The sequence below is a fragment of the Hemicordylus capensis genome, chromosome 4, assembly GCF_027244095.1.
Source record: "Hemicordylus capensis ecotype Gifberg chromosome 4, rHemCap1.1.pri, whole genome shotgun sequence".
NCBI classification, from domain to species: domain Eukaryota; kingdom Metazoa; phylum Chordata; class Lepidosauria; order Squamata; family Cordylidae; genus Hemicordylus; species Hemicordylus capensis.
The window spans coordinates 158756226-158778096 of NC_069660.1; positions in this window are offsets into that span (position 1 = coordinate 158756226).

Sequence of the window (21871 nt, forward strand, 5' to 3'; positions counted from 1 at the left end):
TTCAGAACCCTTATTCTGGCTTTCTCTTTCATGCAAGGATGTAACCAGGTTGGAGTGGGCCCTGGGACAATGTGAAGATGGGCCCCTGCCCCCAAACCTTCTTCAGAAAGGCATGAGGGGGAGAGCAAAGAGCAAGCTGCCACCCAGCTGGTGGGGGCCCCTCCCACCGAGGTCCAGGGACATCCCCCCCCCTTGTTCAACTGTAGTTACACACCCCTGCTTTCATGTGCTCAACCCTGGTTCCTACTCCTGCTTTCTGAAGCTCACTCTTTCCCTTTGTCCCCTTGAGACACCTCCCTCCATCCTTCTCTTCTTCCTTTCATTCCTGGGACGCTCCCTGCCAGTCTTCCTTTTCTCGGCTCCCTGCTGCTCTCGGTCTGCTGCCTCCTCCTTTTCTAAGCCCTTGCATTTCCTCTGCCTGTGTTTCCTTTAAATACCCCTTTGCCCTTTCCCCCTCATGCCTTCTTCTCCTTAGCCTACCTTTTTCTCCAGCTCCTATTTCTCACTCCATTGCCTGCTCTTCTTTCCTCTTTCAGTAACCCTGGCTCTGGGCTTCCTGCCCCAATGCCCCAACCTCTGCTGCTCAGTCTGTCTATGACATCAACACTGCCTTGCCAATCAGTGTCAGAGGCTTCAGTGCCACAACATTCCTGATTATATTACATATATCACATACTTGTACATTCAATGGTTTCTTCCTCTCATGCACAAATCCCAGCCATCCAACCATCTTAAAAATGAGGTTGATGAAAAATAAGTTGGGAATCCTGATTAATTCAGATTGCAATATTTCTTAAAGCCTTAGGATATTTTGTGGTGGTGATTTTAAGGTGAGAAAATGGCCTTAGATATAGAAATTTTCCACGGTCTCCTCTAAAGTTTATTTATTTATCATTACATTTTTATACTGCTTCAACCATTCTTCTCTAGGCAGTGTAATACATCTGCAGAGTGTACCCTACTTACAATCACTGGACAAGTGGGGATGATACATCCAACTGGCCTGCCCACCATGCTGTGAAAAGGGAGGATTGAAGCCGCACGTGTCCTGCACTGTTCTGCCATTTAAAGTAGTACAAGAACCATGTGATTAGGGGTAGTTCAGACATTCCGCCCCACTCCATGAGTATCTGGGGTAGGGATGGCATGCAGAGAGGAAGACATGTGTAGCCACACTTTAAATTGTGCAGTGGGTGGGGCCAGCAGGACATATCACCCAAACCGGCCCATTATCTTCCAATAACCAGGGAGATGCATATTCTGAGGGACAAACTACACATCACACTGGGCATGTGACTGGGGCAAACATGCTTGCTTTAATAAGTTATATAGTAGCTTCAGGGGCAGGGGTAATCAAGATCATTCATTCATTCATTCATTCATTCATTCGATTTCTATACCACCCTTCCAAAAAATGGCTCAGGGCAGTTTACATAGAGAAATAACAAATAAATAAGATGGCTCCCTGTCCCCAAAGGGCTCACAATCTAAAAAGAAACATAAGACAGACACCAGCAACAGTCACTGGAGGTCCTGTGCTGGGGGTGGATAGGGCCAGTTACTCTCCCCCTGCTAAATAAAGAGAATCATCACGTTAAAAATGTGCCTCTTTGCCAGGTTAGCAGAGGTTCAGGATCATGTGGGAGAGGGGCTTTCTTTACCTCATCATGGTCCCAATCCAGATGATCCCCACAGCCATGGCTGCTTTTGTAGAGGAAAAACTAAGCACGTCAGAGTCAAATATACCATTAACATAACATGCAATTTGCATCTGAGTGCCTCAGCTTTCTTAATAAGAAAAAAAGCAAGCTCCTAATTTAATTAGATCAGACTGATTAAATTAAATTAATTGGTCAACATTAACAAATTTACTTAGCATAGGGTTAAATAATTTAATCCTACTTGCTTAGCATAATGTATACAGGTTACAGAGTTCTGGTTTTCTTGGCACAGGAATTACATGATCCTAGACACAGGATCATGATTCTTATTTTTTTGTATGACTGGTGGTTAACTAACCCCTAGAGAGGAGCTGAACTTTTGCAAGGCAATATGCTTGGATCTGGTAGCTCCCTGCCAGTCTTCAAAGACTGATTGCAAAGCTGATCATGATAGCTAAAACTGTTTAGTAAACCTCGCTGAAGAAATACACACTTTGAACCACTGTAGCTCAGTAAAGCAAAGGAATCTTAAGTAGACATGTTTCAAAAGTAGAGATGGGTCAGCAACTGAGAAGAGCCCCTAACTTAAGATGCCATGGTAATTTGAAAGGGGTTTTTTGCTTGTCTTTTAAAGGTTCCTCTCTTTTTTATATAGTATAAAGAAATAACAAATATTATCTGTACAATTTGATAGCAGAATCATCAAAGACATGCAGATAGAAAACCCAACTGGAAGATCAAACAGAACAAAAGTAGTCTAAAAAGGCAATTTACCACATCTATATAATTAATTCCTGTAAAGGGGATGCGTGGGGATGTGGCAAGCTCTGTCCCCACTGCAGCCACGACCAATGGCGGGCCCAGAGGGGTGACATATGCAAGGGAGGGAGGGAGGAGCATGCGCGAGGAGCCGGTTGGGGCAGCACTCACTAGGAGGCAGTTGGGCCAGTGGGCAAAGCCCCACTGCCCAGAGGAGGAGGGAGAGAGAACGACGTGTGGCAGGAGGAGGATGGGCAGTGGGTGAAGCCCCATCACCCCGAGGAGGAGGACGGTGAGACAGAGGGAGGTGGCAGTGGCAGGATGACCTGCCCCTGCCCCCCCCCCAGGGAGAGATGGCAGTGGCAGCATGGGCGCGCGTTGGCTGGGCCCAAATAGAGGCGCAGATGCTTTGCGCCTGGGTCCACTAGTTGTAATTGTCCCCTGCTAACAGAGCAAAGAGGCACGTTTTTAAAGTGGTGATTCTTTTTATTTAGCAGGGGGAGAGCAACTGGCCCTATCCATCCCCAGCACTAAGGTGTACCAGGCCAAAATATTGTCATAAATGCTATATGGGATCCAGATATGGGATCCAAATGCTATATGGGTTTCCACCTGTAATTTCAAACCTATGGAAGTGGTCCAGTCTCGATTCCTTCATGCCATATTTCAGGTGTCTAGATGTGTCTCAAATGCCATCCTACACCTAGAAGCAGGTTTAACCAGAGTCAAGGCCCAGGGATGGCTCCACACATTTAACTATTGGCTCAAATTACGTTTCTGCCATCAGGGGCCCCCAGTACTGAAAGATGAGTTCCACTCTAACTGGTGTAAGAGCCTCTATGATAAATTGGGTAGATATGGCTTCTCTCCACAATACATATTTTCATTGGGATATGATGCTGCCAAAGAAGTTATTAAACAATGAACAGTGTATATGGAGAAGCAAGTTGATCTAATTTATGTTGCCCCTAGTAGTATTCCAGACAGCTTCCCAAACTACCCTCAGCCTCACAAATTTGACCACTCTAAATCAGAGGAGAGCTTTCTCACTGGTACAGATTAATGCCCTGCCTTCTGCCATTTTGGATGGCAGAGTTAAGAAAATACCGCTCAGGAACCGACTATGTCCATGCGGCTCAGACAATATTGAAACTATTTCACATGTTCCTCTATATTGCTCATATTTTAGGGACATTCATATTGCCTGGATTGAACCACTTTTTTAAAATATGCCAGGTTGATCGGAAGAATATTATGAGGTGAGTCTCACAATCAGTGAGACCAGCCTTAAAAGGGTTTGTGGGGAGAGCGGGCCTAGACTGCTCTCCCCGCAGACAATCCTCAGACAGCCCTGGGTGGCGAGATCAGCTGCCCACATGACCGCCAGCTCTGTCACGGAGTTGGCGGGGACTGCGGGGATCGGGGGTCGCGTGGCCCCCAGAAGTTCCAGGATGCCCCGCACAATGCTCCAGTGTGCGGGGCATGCTGGAGAGACCCCACGAGCTGGGGGTCTTCTCGTGTGTTACGCTGCAGCAATACAAGACCAAAAAACCTGGGTTGGCGGAGCACTCGCTCCGCTAACCTGGGCTAGGGGGAGGGGGAATTAAGCGGGTGACCCGCTTTAGGGAAACGGGGCTCGTCTGCGAGCCCAGTGGTTCCCACAATCCATGGGAAGCAGTCTAAGCTCCCTTACCCCACTTTCCACTGATCGTGAGAATACCCTCTAGATCTCCTTCCTTCTGGCAGACTGTCGTAAATCTGTTGGCACAGCTGACCCAACAGGATTTACGATCCCTCCAGCTCCACTTCTGTGAGTCAAGATCGAAATTCTGTAGATAAGAGTAGCAGCTTAGCTGCTCGGACGAAAGCGAAGAATGACTGTCAGAGCCAGCATGGTGTAGTGGCTAGAGTGCTGGACTAGGACCAGGGAGACCCAAGTTCAAATCCCCATTCAGCCATGATACTAGCTGGGTGACTCTGGGCCAGTCACTTCTCTCTCAGCCTAACCTACTTCACAGGATTGTTGTGAGAAGAAACCTAAGTATGTAGTACACCACTCTGGGCTCTTTGGGGGAAGAGCGGGATATAAAATGTAAAAAATAAATAAAACAAACAAATAAAGATAAAGTAGTATAGACAAAATAAAGTCCCTTGAAACTAAACTAGGTACCCCCCTCTACAATATCTGAGCAATAACTGAAACAAAGGAGCAAGGAAGGAACAGAACAAGGAGAGGCTGAAACAAGAAAGGGTGAACAATTCTAAGTACGAGGAACACTGTCTGCGGAAGGCAATGTTGCTGACAGTACCATCTCAGGAACAGCGTCGGCTTGATATAGGGCTCAAGATAACCGGCAGCCAATCAGGCTTTCCTGACTCAGCATTTCTGTTTCCTCTCCTGTGAGATCTTGCGCCCTCGTGTCTCCCACTGAGCCTTTCTCTTGAGATGTCTTCTTAACACAGGTGAAATTCCAGCTTCCTCCTGATCAGTCTCCTCAGCCCTCATCTCTGCCAGCTGTTCAGATGCCCCTGTCTGCTGCCATTCCAGCCCAGCATCAGAGTCTGTTCTCCCAACCAAGTTCTCCCACTCCTCCTCTGACTCAGAGGTCTGGGCCATGACACCGACCAGTATATAGCCATTACAGCTGAGGTAGCAAGATCCTGTGCGGCAGCCTCTAAACTGAGATGGGAGCAACTGACTAATTGTAATTGAGATCTCTGTATACTTTGATGTTTTATTATCTAGCTCTGTTTTGATCTTATTTTGTTTTATCTTGATTGCTACTTTTATTTTTATTTGCTGATTGCTGGTCACTGACCATAATAAATTCATTCGTTCATCCCCAGCATAATATCCCTCCAGTGGCTGTTGCTGGTATCTATCTTATATTTCTTCTTTAGATTGTGAGCCCTTTAGGAACAGGGAGCTATTTTATGTGTTTGTTTATATCTATGTAAACCGCTTTGGGAACTTTTGTTCAAAAGCAAAATATGAATATCCATGGTATTCATATTTGTAATTTAACTTAAAGCTCTGGCAGCTTCCTATAGATCCCAACTGTACCTTTGGTTTGTATCATATCAACAAGTATCAGTGGGACAGAAGATCCTGTAATGGACTTGATTAATTGGAGAATTCAAGCCCAAACTGGGCATATCCTGGGGAAAGACTGCCAGATATGATAATGATACCCCTGCTAACTTGGCAAAGAGGCACCTTTTAACATGGTGAGTCTCTCTATTTAGCAGGGGGAGAGTAATTGGCCCTATCTACCCGCAGCATACTTCCAGTGACTGTTGCTGGTATCTATCGTGTTTCTTTTTAGATTGTGAGTTCTTTGGAGATACGGTAGGAATCCATCTTATTTATTTGTTATTTCTCTGTGTAAACCACCCTGAGCCATTTTTGGAAGGGCGGTATGGAAATTACATACATACATACATACATACATACATACAATGATACTGTAATCCCAAATTTCTTCCAGGAGCATGGTATAAATTTGCAGGGACCTTCTCACAAAGACCTTAAAGGCAAGTTCTTGGATACTGAGTGAGGCAGGGCACATTTCTGGTTTATTTGGAACTCCTAGATACTGCAGTCACTTGAGTTGGGGTTGCTAGGACACTATCTGCAAATTACATCTGTTTTTTAGTAGCTTGGTGGCAGCGAAAGACCTTTCAACCAAAGCTCCTCACACCCTGTATCTCCCTCCTCTCCCACCTGCTGGAATAAGCAGGTCTTTCATTTTACAACACAGCGGCCAAAAGGGAATGGGTGGGCAACAGGGCCTGAGGAAGTTGCCAAGCTTGTACACACAGAGCCATCCTTTATAAAAGTAGTGGCTGGTGTGTGCGCCACCAAAGCGGGGGAGGTTGCAGCGAGAGGCACCTTCAAGCATAATTTAGTAGGTGCTTATCTCTGCCATCTCCGCCCTGGCCGCACCTGCAAACTACTCTAAGCAGCAATGCACCGCCCTCTACGGAAGTCAGGTGAGTGGCAGAGCTGATCCCATGCTTCAAGGAGGACTAGACAGCATGCTGTTTCTCAGAGCAGCGTGCAGGTGCAGCCATGGTGGAGGCAAACACCTACTAATTTATGCTTAAAGGTGCCTCTCACCCCAGCCCCACCTGGCGGCACCCACACTGACTGCGACTACTGCTTTATAGTACTGATGCAGCAGGAGGGTTTGACACTGCTGCGCCTCCTGCCCCATTCCTTCCCAGGTCCTATTGCTCATCCTTCTCTGTCATAAAAATATCATTCCATCCCGCTTGCTTCTGCAGTTGAGAGAGGAGGAAGGAGGAAGGGACCTGGAAAGGAATGAGGCAAGAGTTGCTGTAGCAGTACTCTGTCCCACTGTATTAGCACTGCCAAAAATGAACAATGCAACCTGGTAAGCCAAGGAGAAGCAGTAAACTGGAGGAAGCCCAGCAGAGCTGTTAAATGGAACAGATGTTAAGTCCAAGCATCAACCTGGCAATTCTAGATGTGGGTTTTGAAACAAAGATCTAGAACAGACCACCTCTTGTCTCAAGGGGCAGAAGAACAATCATCCTCATTTGTGTGCCCTGCTAGTGCAGGAGTGAGTTCTAAAGCCACTGGATGAGCTGATATAAATTCACCTTACTGCAACAAAGTTAATGGTGAACATTGTGCTTCCCTTCTCCTTGCGATTTGGGCTTCCAGTCCATTGCATATCCAACAAGGTATCGGGCCCCTGGTTAAAGTATTCTTAATTGACTGTAGAAGCTGATTCAGGAAATGGATGTAGCATGACAAAAATCAATGCTAATCGCCCTGACAATTAGCTAATGCCTTAATAATTGGAAATCCAGGCAGTACTCTACTGTACTGTATACCTCCAGGGAAGTCCATGCTATCACCTTCAGGAGAGAAGCAGGATTATGCCTAGTCTTTGAAGGGATACAATTTGGTACTGCTTCAGAATACTAAGTTTGCCCGCAGTGAAAATTCAAGGCAAATTTGGAGGTTCATTCTTTGAAGAATAATTTGAAGAATTTTGAGGGACGCAAGTAGAGCTTCAGTCAGACTAGTGAAACTCCTCAGGGGTAGTCTGCTTATCCCAGAAGCTGCTGATTTAGCAAAATTTTGAAATGAATTTGGAGATTCTTGCTAGGGCTGACCCAATACATTTTGCCACCTAAGTGAAAAAGTCTGAATGGCACATGTACACACACACACACACACACACACACACACACACACACACACACATGCACAAACTAACACAGAAAACAGTTCAGTGGGGCCTTTGTTTGCATACATTTCACTTAAATTAGTGGAAGCTGAGTGAGAACATGGTGGATTGTGCCCTGCTCAGAGCTGTCTCTGCCACTTTAATAGTGATTGAAATTTGCAACCTGAGATGGCCACTTAATTTGCCCTATGGTTCCTCCTTGAACAAGAGCAGTGCTCTTGCATAGCTCCCATTCATTTCAGTGGAGTTTGTGCAGGAGAACTCCCAAGTGCCTGTGCCTTTAGTAAGCAGTGCTAAGGAGCCCTTCAGCCACGTTTCCATGAAAAATACCATGTGGCAATGGGGCTGAGCATGATTAACACCAGCAGGACCAATTGGATGGGTCTGACTGAGTGGCAATTGCATGGGAAGATCCACACGATCAGCCCCACCATATGGTTGCATCATTCACATCCAACCCCCAGCCATGTGGGATAGTGTTATGGAAAAGTAGTTCCCGCATGGCTGCAGTGGAAGGGCACCTGAGAGGGGCACCTGACAAGTGGACATTTTGCAGTACTGTTCTGAACATCAAGTTCATGAAGAGTGTCAAAGAAGAATTATGAAGTCAATAAAAGAGAAAATCTAACGACAAGATGGATGGACAGATGGACGGGGGAAAGAACATTCCTTGGGGAGCTAACCACCCTATTTCACTTGTTAGACAAGCCCCCTGGTACTCACCACTTTCTCCCCAGCTCTTTTCCTTCATTGGGTTCCCATCATCATGTTTTAAAGCACTCAGAAAGCACTATAAAAATACTCTTAGTGTTATTAAGAAGTTGTTTCTGTGATCTGTAGGAGCAGGTATCCTAACTAAAATGTAAACATGGTGAACACACAAAGCTGTTTATACCAAGTCAGACCATTGGTTAATAGCCCAGTATTGTATTCTCTGACAGGTGGTGATTGTCCAACGTTTTAAGGTGGAGGTCTTTACCAGCCCTGCTACCTGAGATTCTTACAGATTGAAGATGCCCAGGACTGAACCTAGGCCTTACTGAATGCAAAGCATTGAGTAGACATAAGTTTTGGGCAGTATATAAATATGTTTAAAAAATAAATAAAATATTCTCTATCACTGAACTATGGGTCCTTCTCACACCACTATTGGCCCATTTAACTTAAATCAGTGGATCGTTGTGTAGATGTGACATAGGGAACAATAATGTTGGAGATGGAGCATAGAGTGAGAATCTCATTACTGCAGATGTATGACAGAGTTTGATGTACTGATGTAGCACTATGGTCTATATTTTAGAATCCTTTGCAAATAAATGAACAGGACCTAGACTAAGTATTTTAGACCAGGGACAGCCAACCACTGTCCTCCAGCTGTTGTTGGACAGAACACCCCATCATTCCAATTCATAATGACCAACAGTTAAGGATGATGGGAGTTGTAGGCTAATATCTACAGGAGGACTGAGGTTAGGCATTCCTGCTTTAGGCACATACAGACTAGGAGCCTCATTGTAGCAATCACTCGTGGACATTCCCAGAACTATAAAAGGGACTGAGTGAGGTGTCCTTAAAGAATTTGGTGAAGTTCTCTGTGGGACTTACTTCTGATTAAGCACGAATCAAATGAGCCCGCAAATCAAGCAAAAATATAGATTGAACCTTTTGCATTATTCAGCTAGGACTGGACAAATAGGACAGATTGAAGGGAATGGATGATATTCATCCCAGGTCTGGCAGGTCCTGGCAAAGTTTGCCACCTCCAAACAAACCCCAGGTTCTGCTGCTTTTCATATTTCCATTAGAGTAGCCAACCAGCCAGTTTTGTACATGCCTGGCTACTAAAACCATGTAATGATAGATAACCTGGACTCAAACTGTATATTCCAGTATATTCCAGCTTACATCAGGAGGAGCCTGGCAGAACCAGCTGAGTCAAGGTGGAACTCAGTGGCAGGAGGCAGAGGGGACCAGCCCCCTTACTGCTTGTGCTGGCTGGCTCCTTTAGCTACAACTTTGAGAAGGTTACAGAGGGGGCGTGTTTTGGCTAAAATTAGCAGGAATTAGGGGCTGGAACTTATGAATTTCATTAAAGGCCTTCTCACCTTCCTCCTCACCTTAACTGAAACACTAGTTGAGCCTGGAGGAGTCTGGTAGGTCAAAGGCAGAGCTTAAAGAGAATCTAATAGGTCTGGCTGAAATCTGCCCATGACCTGTGGAATTGTGACCTGGCTGCATCACTGACCTTCTGGATTATTATTTGTATAGCATTAGCAACAGCAATGTGCATAGTGCTTTACAGCGTAACAAAGAAGGCACAACCCTGCCTGTAGGAGTTTACAGTCTGAAAGAGATGGCGTCCCAGCTCTGTCCTTGACCCATCTCTAGGCCCCACTCCTAACCTACCAGATGTGGCCCTAACTCTGCTTTTCTTGGCCCCAACTAGGTGTCCAGTATTATTGCAATAAAAATAAGCCAACTTAGATTCAATGTCGAGAAATGCCACAGCTGTGAAGGGAATGCAAGTTCAGTTCCTCCTATTTAGGGTAGAGTGGGGCACACTCTGTGGCTGGGCCTCCCCACTACATACTATGTCAACCCTTCCCTCCACAGACCTCTGGTTCTCCTGTTTTTGTTTGGTCCTTCCTTTCTCCCAAACAGCAATCATGTATTCCCTGAAAACTTGGTCTGTCAACACATGGCATATACAGCAAGAACCTATTAAGCGGCTGTAGTTGGAGAGTGTGTGGTTGGAAGTGAACCCCTTCATCTTGCTTGAGGAAAAAACCACAAGCCCTGTGCTTCTAAATCTCCTAGGGGGTCCTTAGCTTTGCTTACGTGTCTTAGGTTTTGTAATGTTTTATGGTTTTTGTCTTTTGCACTGGTGTAGGGTTGCTCTCCAGCCTCGTTGCCATCTCCCTGAAATGAATCACTGGTTAACACTCTTTATTGCTCAGCATGTCTCATATATATATCAACTCCCAAGGAAGCCCCTTCAGTCAAGGAATCGTTAATCTGACTTGCTGCTAGGAACTCCATGCTTGGTAATTATGAGACCAGGCCTTGCTCAGCTGAGAATTCATCGCCCAATAATAGGTTGATCAGTGCAATTATAATGGACTTGAGGGAATGGGGAGCTTGTATACCCTTCTCAGTTATCTGGGATGCACAAGATCAGCCTCTGTCAGATGACTCTGAGGCCATTAACATTTCACTGTGAAGTGCTTCAAGAGGCCCTTCCTCACTGCATCTCCATTCCTTCTGAACATGCCTCATGTACTTTTGTGACACAAGGTATATTCACAGGAAACACACAACCATTCACTTACTGCCGACATTTTCACTCACATTGCTTTTTCTGCCCTACATCTTTGTAACTAGTAAATTCTGCATCTGAGCAGATTCCCCCATCTCAGAACAGGCATGGGGTCACTCAAAATTGTGGATCTTTGAGGGTACACTGACTGAAATGCCAGGTTCTTAAACAGATGAGTCCTGCTCAGAAGACCTTGGGTAAAGATCCTGCTGGCAGTCATTGAATGAGCTTTAATGTGCAGACAGAGGGTCAGTAAGAAGCCATAACAGTATCAATCTATCCAGCCTGCTGCCCTCACTAAACAGTACATAAGTTTTAAGCAGACTGCCGGCATATTGCATGATCTTGGGCACCCAATTTGTATCCCTGGCTAGGTTGCAGCCAGCGGCATGTATACCCTTATTGCCCTGTCCATGTCACACTACCAAAGCTTTTGATTCCTCAAGGGATGGTCTGGCAGAGCTTTCACTGGGGCAGTGTGCCCAGTGCTTCTACCCTGAGCACAGCTGACTGGGGGGAATACAGTCTCTTGAAAGGCCGTGCAAACTGAGGAGATGATTGTCACAAGCCTTTGTATAGCTTAAGGGCAGAGAATAGTTTGCTTTGCTTAATAGTCTTGATGGCAAGTGGTTGTTCCAGGTCAGACTTACTGAGCCAGGATGTGGACTGAAACCAATGGGCATATGGGGCAGAGGAGAAACAGCTGGACACGCTGAAACAGAATATAAATCATTCAAGCTGAATGCCTGCATTTTTGCAGCCACGTTTATTTATTTTGTGATTGGCTGGTAAGAAGGAGCCAGGGGTACAGTGGGTGAATCCAAAACATGGCAGGTTGTTTCATTCAACGGAGTGGTTTAAAGGCCTCTATGTGGGGATGAATCTCAGCACTGGAAGCTGGTTCCAGTAGCAAATCTAAAAATAAACAAAGAGAGATGGTATGTAAAGTATAGTGACTAAGAGACAGAGCTATGAATTAGGAGGACAACCCAAGTTTGCATCCCATGTCTGCCACAAATTCACAAGCCAGCCTTAGTCAAGCTACTGAGCCCCACTCCTTCCCCATCTGCAAAATGGGACTGATAATACTAACCTGCCTTACAGGCAGGGTGGATTTGATTTAAATCAAACTGATTTAAATCACGATTTAAATCACGATTTAAATCACGATTTAAATCACTAGCAGGGTGGATAAAAATTAAAAAAATCTGATTTAAATCAAAAAAATCATTTTTTTTATTTAAATCGGATTTTTTTTATTTAAATCGGATTTTTTTTATTTTTATCCACCCTGCTAGTGATTTAAATCATGATTTAAATCAAATCCACCCTGCTTACAGGGTTGTTGAAAAGGAGAATGATGCATGTAAAGCCCTTCCACTGGAGCTATATAAATGCTATTAAAATCACTGACTGAAATTAAGTTCTAGAAATACTTAGGAGCCAGCGTGGTATAGTGGTTAGAGTGCTGGACTAGGACCGGGAAGACCCGAGTTCAAATCCCCATTCAGCCATGGGACTTGCTGGGTGACTCTGGGCCAGTCACTTCTCTCTCAGCCTAACCTACTCCACAGGGTTGTTGTGAGGAGAAACTTATGTATGTGGTACACCGCTCTGGGCTCCTTGGAGGAAGAGCGGGATATAAATGTAATACATGAATGAATGGATGAATGAATGGCGAGGCCCAGCAGACAGGCTCCAGCAACCTCAGACCTGCCTAAGAGGGCTACGCCAATATTAAGAAGATGTCTCAAGGAAGTGCAGACAAACTAAGAGAGGGCAATGGTCTGGCTGGCAGCAGACTGCCATTTGCCAAAACCTGAAGCCTGGCTTGAGCAGCCTTTCTGTGGACTTCAGGTTTCTGCCTCATTCAGAAGGCATCCTTTCTGAGCGTCCATTCCTAACAGAATTTCCATGCCTGGACACAAGAAGACAGCACAGACTGAGAGGGAAGACTGACCCCTGCTGGCTGTCAAAAGGCATCTCCAGCTTGCCAGGGGATTTGTCCTGAGACCCAGCTATGCTTGCAAGACCTGTTGGGATCACGGCACAAGGTTCATAGCTCCAGGCAAGGCAATGCACCCTGTCACCGTGGCAGAATGCATTTTTTCAGACAGAGCAGCTCTTGTGTATTATTAAAGGGAAGAGAGGGACTCTGCATCAGGCTGGCTCATTTGGTAATCTTGACAGCAGCATCTCCAGAATTCAATGGGCTTTGAGAGTTCGCATTTTATTCTAACAAATAAACTGGCCAAAATCAGGAGAGAATAGATCTGCTTAAGGCTGTACTTAAAATAAATAAAAAATCCAAATCTCATATGAGAAAAATGCGTACTCTGCAATCAGAATCAGGTAAGGAGCGCAACCATGGTGTGTAATAAACTCATAGGATATTGGAGCAGAGATCTGGCTTCAAATTCCCACTCAGCCATGAAGTTCACTGCGTGGCCTTGAGCAAGGTATTTTCTCTCAGCCTAACCTACCTCCCAGAGCGGTTGTAATGACCAAATCCGTTAACCCCATGGACATCACCCTGATCTCTTGTGAGGAAGCTCAGAGTACAAATGCCCCTCCCGATCTTTCGGCTCTTGCTTCCCTGCATATCTCCTCCACCTGTGTGAGTGGGTCCTCCAGCTCTACGGTCTCTGGCACTCTAAGATGCCCATTCTCCTTTGCTGCTCCGCTCTGGCATGGAACTCCCTCTGCAGATATGAGAGCTTAACCTCTTAATCTTCATACTCAACTATAATTATACTTAAATGGATCTAACTGCATCTCCTCCTGTTCACCCAGGGTTGCCCTTCTCTCTTCCTCCCGCCCTCTGTTGTCTTCCTCAGTGATAATTCTGGGTTGTAAACTCCGGGGGGGGTGTCTCTGCTTCCTTCTTTTCTTTTTGTGTATGAAGGCTCTGTGAAATGCCATGTACACTGATGGCACTATAGACATGGTAATCAGGATGATGATGAATAAATTATGCACATTTGCATTTCTCATTCTGTGCTGAATTGGATTGGAGGAGGAGACAGTTTGCTTTCATCCTTTGCAGTTTGTCTAGGATTGGGGCACATCGTGTTCACGATAGCACACCCAATTCTGGCAACTAACCCGTGCAGGATGTTTACATCCATGCAAGTCCATAAAATTGACAGGGACCAGACCAGTATAGTCTGGGGACCAATACAGTCTGCACAGCTGGCTTTCTGGTAGGGTGGCACAGAGAGCATGGTACTTGTCTCTTCCTAGGTCACTTCATCAACTTACATTTGCAGAGTACAGCACCATACCAGACAGAAACCTCTATATATGCCCACTCTCAGCCAGCATTAACTCTGCAACACTTCCTAGATGCCTCCAGCAAATAGGAGAGCTGGTTTGTAGGCTGTGCCCAGTGGTGCACCTAGGTAATTTTGGAGCCTGGACCTAAAGGCCTTTAGAGCCCCCACCCCCACCCCGTTGCATCATTTTTTAACACATAGGTTCTTGAGGGCACAAACCACACCACCCAGGCCAGACTAAAGATGATTTGAGGGGGCCCCAGAGTGTATGGAGGCCCTGGACTTCAGCCCCGAAGTCCAGGGGTAAGAGTGCCTCTGGCCATGCCTGCAGCTGCTAGACTCTGATCCCATCATTACAAGGCTCCTTTGCAGACATCTGTTATATTTTCTCTGTCATTCTCCCTCTGCCTTTCCCTTGTAACAACATTTACAGGAAAAGTGCTAAAAGCACTTGTAAAGATCACTGGAGTGATGTATAGCAAATACTGGATATATAACATCATGTACATCAACAGCCTGTGACTGAAGGATTGGGGCTTGCTTAAGGCTATCTAGGGTGACTTCAGTGAGGTTTGAACATTCCTGTCTCATGATGACTCACACTTTTAATGAATATGTTTCACCAGCACTCTTCTTTTTTGCTCGTCATTGCCACTTCTCTGAGCCTAACTTCTCTATCCCTCCCCACATTTTTAGATTCCGGGCTGAGAATTTCCACAGAACCTGAAATTCCCTCGTGAAAAAAAAGCTGAATTCCACTGCACTAAAAAAGGGGGAAAGAGCAAGACCACAAATGTCACATAACCTCCTTTCCCCACATTTGGATCCCAAGGTAGGGAGTCAGGGAAAGTAAAAGGCCATCATCAACACAATATGTGGAAGTGTTGATGACAGCCGCAATAAGCATTGTGGGATACTGGAGGACCTCCTCCTCCAGCTTCCACCTCTTACACTCGCCGCAGCACCACTCACATGCCACACGATCAAGCAGCAGAGCTTTGGAATGGTGATCATGTGCAGGTAGGAGCCAGGTAGGAGCCTGCCTCCCCACCAGCGGAGGGCAAGCTGGTCATGTGAATGACCTTCTTGCCTTTACTCCAGCTCTACCAGTCTCTTTACCCTCCGATCTGCAAGGTGTCCCATTAGCTGCCAGGTTCTGATCCTACCTCATTGGGTCTTCAAAACCTATGAGGATCTGGCAGCAGCCCCATCTGAAGAATGCATCTTTTCTTCTGAAGGGAAAGAGGCAGACAGTCCAGCATCCTCTCTCTTAGCTGAGTGCTTATGCCCACCTTCTTTGGCCATTTCTGCACCTCCGTAGAGAGCCCTGCCTTTTGCTTGGAGGACCAAACAACACATTAGGTTGATAATAGGTTTGGCCCCCACTTTGTGCACTAAACGGCAGCCATGTGGAGAGGGGGTCCATACAGAGTTTATTTTTATTTTATTTTATTTAAACACATTTATACACCACCCTATATAAAATCGCAGGGCAGTTTACAATTTAAACAAACAGCAACTAAAACCTAAGAATCATATAGATCAAAAATACCATAAATAGAACTTTAAAACACCTCTAAAACATTTTCCCCTTTGCCCCCTGACAAATCGCAATCTGGTTTCCTCTCCCTCCCTTGCTCCCCGCCCACCCTCCAGCTGTTACTTGACCGGGGAAGAAGAAAGGACCTCTTGGTGTCAGTGGGAGCTTTCTTCCTAGCTCTAATAGCAGTCATGGCAGGAGGGGATCTGGATTAAGCCTATGGTGGAGCAAAAGGTTAAAAGTCCCTGGTTCCAATGCAGATCAGCAAACCCACTCACCCCCCACCCACTGGGGCTACATTTAACCCAGAAAAACTAAGTACATCACTAAGTACATCCAAAGTACAGCATGTTGCTTGAGATCCATAACTCTTTCCCACTCTTTGTCTTTCCTCCTAGTACCCAGCCATCGCTCACACTCCTTACTGTGCCATAGTTGTCTTCCTGTGCCAAAATTGTACTCTGCTGCTTATCTTATATTATCTATACAGCTGAAGCATCTCCTGGATATGAAAGCATTAAATCCTTGCAGCAATCCTTCAGTAGGCCGCATGTTTCCTTATCTTTGTAGTGAGAAAGTGCAATATAGACAGAACTGCGCCATTACTCTGTGCTAAAAAGAAATGAAATTCTGCACAGAGGCAATCTACATTCTGTATCAAGAAAAGCTAAATTCTGTGTGATCTGTTTACATTATGCAAATGTGCATGGATAATTACAAGACCATCTTCCCTATACTCAAGATCCCCAGCATATTTGAATAGCAGCTTCATACTAAAGATCAAACCCTTTTCGGATGCATTTAGGAATATGAAACAACCCTTTCTCCCTCACCCCATATACAACATCCATGGATTAGTTAGCACTGGACACTATTCAATATACCCACATCAGGCAAGATTAAGAGTTGTGTATATATGCTTTAAAAAACACACACCCACACTATCCATGTGTGTTTATGAGTGAAGTAAGGCAGTCAATTTCTCCACTCGCCCTTGGAGATGTTCCTTTAACAGGGCTTGGTCTGTTGACATTAGCAGGTGAAAATGTTTATCTCCATGCTGCAAAAACCTCTGCCTGCTGATTTGTGCAGTTCAATTTTCTACTAAAAGGTAGAGTGGTAAGCCAGATAAGTTTTTTCCTGGTTAATTGGCATGTGTAAGTGAGGTGAGAATTGTAGTTCATGTCAAACTTGTTTATGTGGTATTGCTTTTAGAGCTAAATCACAGCTCAGTCATTGACTTATTGAGCAAAGCATGATCTCAGTCTCAGTCCCTCCTCTGTAAAATGGGAACAATGTTGTAGGAATTTACTTTGCAGGTTTGCTGTGAGGCTAAGCCTGCAATCATAGGCACACTGGCTTGGGAGTCAGTCAGTCAGGATCCTATTGAACTCAGTGGGACTTATTTCTGAATAAACATGCATAAGAATAGGCTGCAAAAGAAAAGTGAAAGAAAAGAATTTTGTTGCCTGCTGCTGAAACTTAGGGATATGGTGGGTAGATGGAGGCAAGCTTTACCTTCCTGGATATAGGCCAAGCACAGAATATGGGGCAACCTCAAGTCATCCCAGGTGACAGCCAACAACCTGGATGGCTTTAAGAGAGGTTTGGCTAACTTCACGGAGGAGAGGTCTATCAATGGCTACTAGTCTGAGAGCTATAGGCCACCTCCAGCCTCAGAGGATGCCTCTGAATACCAGTTGCAGGGGAGCAACAGCAAGAGAGAGGGCATGCCCACAACTCCTGCCTGTAGGCTTCCAGCAGCAACTGGTGGGCCACTGTGTGAAACAGGATGCTGGACTAGATGGGCCTTGGGCTGTTCTTATGAGGCCCAGGCACTCAGCTCCCCTGGCCTTGCCATTGCTTTTGTTTTCCTCCTGAGCCTCCACAAAGGGATGATTTGGGCTCTGCAGTGAATTGCTGCTGCTTCCTCTTTGAGGAATGAAGGGAGTTGAATGACACAGGGAACTCGCTTATTTTGCCCTCTGGCAATGCTCCGTAAACATCTTGTTATGAAGACAACGGGGAGAGGTGGTTTTCCACAGGCTTTTCCAAAAGGCACAGCTAGAGAATGCCAGCTCATTTAAATACCAGCAGCCTGCACTGGGGAATATTAAGGGCTGCTGGGATTTGCCTTTTCCCTGGCTAACCACAGCCACTGATGTAAAACACCCTGCCAGTGCCAAAGCCATCAATTCAGCATTTAAGAATATGTGGTTAAGAGGCTCAAAGACCTTATTATCCATTATACATGTAACTCACTCTTCTTCAAAGTGGTGCAGAGGGTTCCCTACTCCTATCCTTACAACAACCCTCTGAGATAGGTTGAGTTGGGAGATGGCATGAACGTCACAGCTGAATAAAGATTTGAGCCTGGGTTTCCAAGTTCAGCACTCTGAACTCCTACACCACACCAACTCTCATCTGGACAGGAAAGTCATTTAGAGTGGGTAAGGGAGCACCTCCCATGTGATTATTCTTCAGGAGCACAAATATTTCTAGTCAACTGACTGGTTGACTGGTTATCCATACTGAGTGATTATTCTTAGAAACCAAGGGTTCCCAAATGTGGGACTTCAGATGTTGTTGGGCTACAATTCCCATCATTCCCAGCCACACAATGGGAGTTGTAGCCCAATCACACCTGGGGACCCAAGGATGGGAACCTCTGGGTTTATAACTATGGAATGGGCCTATGAAGTAGTTATGCTTGGCAAAAGGAGAAATAGGTTGGCCATCTTTACTAGTTCTCTGGGAGAGCCATTCAGAGCATACAATAGAGAGTCAGCACAAAGCAGCTTTATATGTTCTTGCACCTTCATTCGCACCCTGACTCACAGAAATTAAGCAGGAGATGATGCTTTGCCAAGTATTTTATTTATTATTTATCTAAAATGTTTAAATCTCTCCCTCCAGTACAATATTGCTCATGGTGGCTCAAACATGGGAAAAAGTGGTAGCAAAGCATCACTGACTAAATTTCAGCATATCAGATTGCTGTTAAGCACAAAGGAACAGGGCCAATTAAAATAAAGAGATAATTCACACAATCAAAAACTATGTTCTACCTGGCAGAGGTGTAGCTATAATTGAGCGAATGGGTTCAAAGAACTCAGGGCCCTCAGCTACACCCCTCCCTATTTTCTTCATTATCTCCTTGACTCCGAGGGGCTGCCAGAGGGAAGGGAGAATACAGCCCTCTCTCCCCTAGCTACGCCCGTGCTACCTGGTTTGGAAACTGTATGTGCTCCCAATTTTTGGTTGTGTGGAAGCAAGGTAAGAGGAAAACCTGGGTAGAAGTGATTGCTTCCACACAGTGAGGCGGTTCCCACGATCAGTGGGAACTGCCGAAATGGGGTTAGCGAGGAGAGCGGGCTTAACCTGCTCTCCCCACAGATGACCCGTCAGTCAGCTATGGGTGGCCGAACCAGCCAGCCACACAACTACCGGCTCCGTTACAGAGCCGGCAGGGGCTGGGGAGTTCGTGGGCCATGTGGCCCCCGGAAGCTCCAGCATGCCCTGCATGAGCGCACAGGGCATGTTGGAGAGACTACCAAGCCGGGAGGCTGCTTTTTGGCCTCCGGTCGGGGGTCTACTCATTAGTTGCCGTAGTGCGGAGCCACACCGCGGCAACTCACGATCAGAAAGCCCAAGTTAGCAGAGCGCTTGCTCCACTAACCTGGGCTTGGGGGGGCTACTTAAGCGGGTGACCTGCTTCTGTGAGACCCGGCTTGACTGTGAACCTGGTGGTTCTCACAGTCTGCCAAAATCGGGCTAGGCTACCTTAGCCCAATTTTGGCAGACCGTGAGAATAGCCTCAGTCACTTCTACCCAGGTTTTCCTCTTACTTTGCTTCCACAAAACCAAAAACTGGGAGCACACACAGCTCCCAAACCGGGTAGAACAGTTTTTGATTGTGTGAATGACCTCAAAGTTTTGTTTATTTGCTTGTATGTTTGTTTGTTTTTATTTTAAAGCATGTTTGTCTGTCTGTCTTTAACCTGTGCTGGTAACTCCATTATAGTTCTTGGAAATTATTATTATTTTTTAAGTAATGGCAGACAATTATCTTAGTATATACTGATGATTTACAGTTTCATAGATCCATGTGTGCTCCTATGCCCTACTGAAAATCCCTCCCTCCCCAAACATCTCTCCACTCTTTTGACATCTGAAATTGGGCCCCTGCATCTAGATATTTGTCTGTCTCTTTGTTTGTTTATTCAATTTCTATAGCGCCCTTTCAAAAATGGCTCAGGGCAGTTTACACAGAGAAACAACAAATAAATAAGATGGATCCCTGTCCCCAAAGGGCTCACAATCTAAAACAAACCATAAAATAGACACCAGCAACAGTCACTGGAGGTACTGTGCTGGGGGTGGATAGGGACAGTTACTCCCCCCCCCCCGCTAAATAAAGAGAATCACCACATTAAAAGGCGCCTCTTTGCCAAGTTAGCAGGGGATATGCTTTGGCCAAACAATATGAGCCATCTAAACAGCTAGTGAATCAAGGACCTGATGTTTCTGATGAAGCAACTTGTCACCTACAAAACCTCACACCAAATAAGCTGGTTTGGTTAGTATCTAAGTAACAGTGCACATGTTAACGCTGGTGTATCTCTAAGAGAGAAAGCATAACCTATCAGGAAATTCTCTTGCACAAACTCCACCACTGCTTTGAGTAAGAGTACTACTAATACTCTGGCATGGCTCCAATTCAATTCAATGAGACCCATGCAGGAGGACCTCTCAGTGGACTGAGCCCCAAATCTAAACAGTGTGTATGTACATAGACAGATTGCTGTCTAACAGCATATTATCATTGGCATCTTGAGCTGACATTGTAACAAGCAGGTTGATAACCTTGTACTATTATTATCCAAATCACACCTTTTGTAGCCGAGGAAGTCGGAGACTATTAAACTGACAAGAAACTGATGCTTAAAAGGGGGGGGGGGCACAAACACACGTTACATTTTACCAGAGGAAAGAGCCAGTAAGGGTACAGGCAATCTCGGTCTTGTAGTAGCAAGCATGACTTGTCCCCTTAGCTAAGCAGGGTCCACCCTGGTTGCATATGAATGGAAGACTAGATGTGTGAGCACTGTAAGATCTTCCCCTCAGGGGATGGAGCCGCTCTGGGAAGAGCAGAAGGTTCCAAGTTCCCTCCCTGGCTTCTCCAAGATAGGGCTGAGAGAGATTCCTGCCTGCAACCTTGGAGAAGCCGCTGCCAGTCTGTGAAGACAATACTCAGCTAGATAGACCAATGGTCTGACTCAGTATATGGCAGCTTCGTATGTTCCTATGCCCCCCCCCCCCGCCCCTCTGCCCCCTGGTATTTCAGACCATGTGTGATTATTCCCTAGTGGAGCACCTATATCTCTAGCCAGTTCAGAATATCACACTGAGAATAATCACGGTCATAATCAATCAAATGGGCCTATGTACTATCTATGCAATGCTATCAAAGTACACATGTCTTTGGACCTTGCTGAATGCTGCTCTCCACCACCCCTGCAAATCCTGAATTCTTAAAGGGCATTCAGGACCTGTGTGGCAGGCTTCAGCCTTGATGAACTGGATGGGAGAGATGAGGTGATGACACAGAGCAGTTCTCTTGAACAAGGGTCACTCCACCACAACTTCCTAAAGGCTGCAGCCCAAAGGTGGTTTCCAGGATTGGCAGTAGGCCCTTGACAGCTGGATGCCAATCTGTGACACCAACCCAGATGGCATCCATGTGATTCCTTCCTATAGCCAAGAGGCAATTGCTATATTCATCTCTAGGTAGGAATCAGCCTTTGTAGGCCAGGATATTCAGTCAAATGAGGTTCACAGCCTTGGGTGCCCAGCTGTGGTTAGAGCTGAACTACAACTGCCATCATCCCCCAAGGCCGAGAACCCCTGCAGCAGGACAAAGAAATAATTTGCAAGGGAGTATGAACATGATTTCCAAAGGCACACTTTCCTCTGAACTTACATTGGAAACACACTTACTTTTACACCTGAAGCATTTACTTTTAGGGCCAAACTACACATTCTGCTACATACCTCAGGGCCCTTAACAGCTGCCCAATAACAGCTTTGGGTGAGCA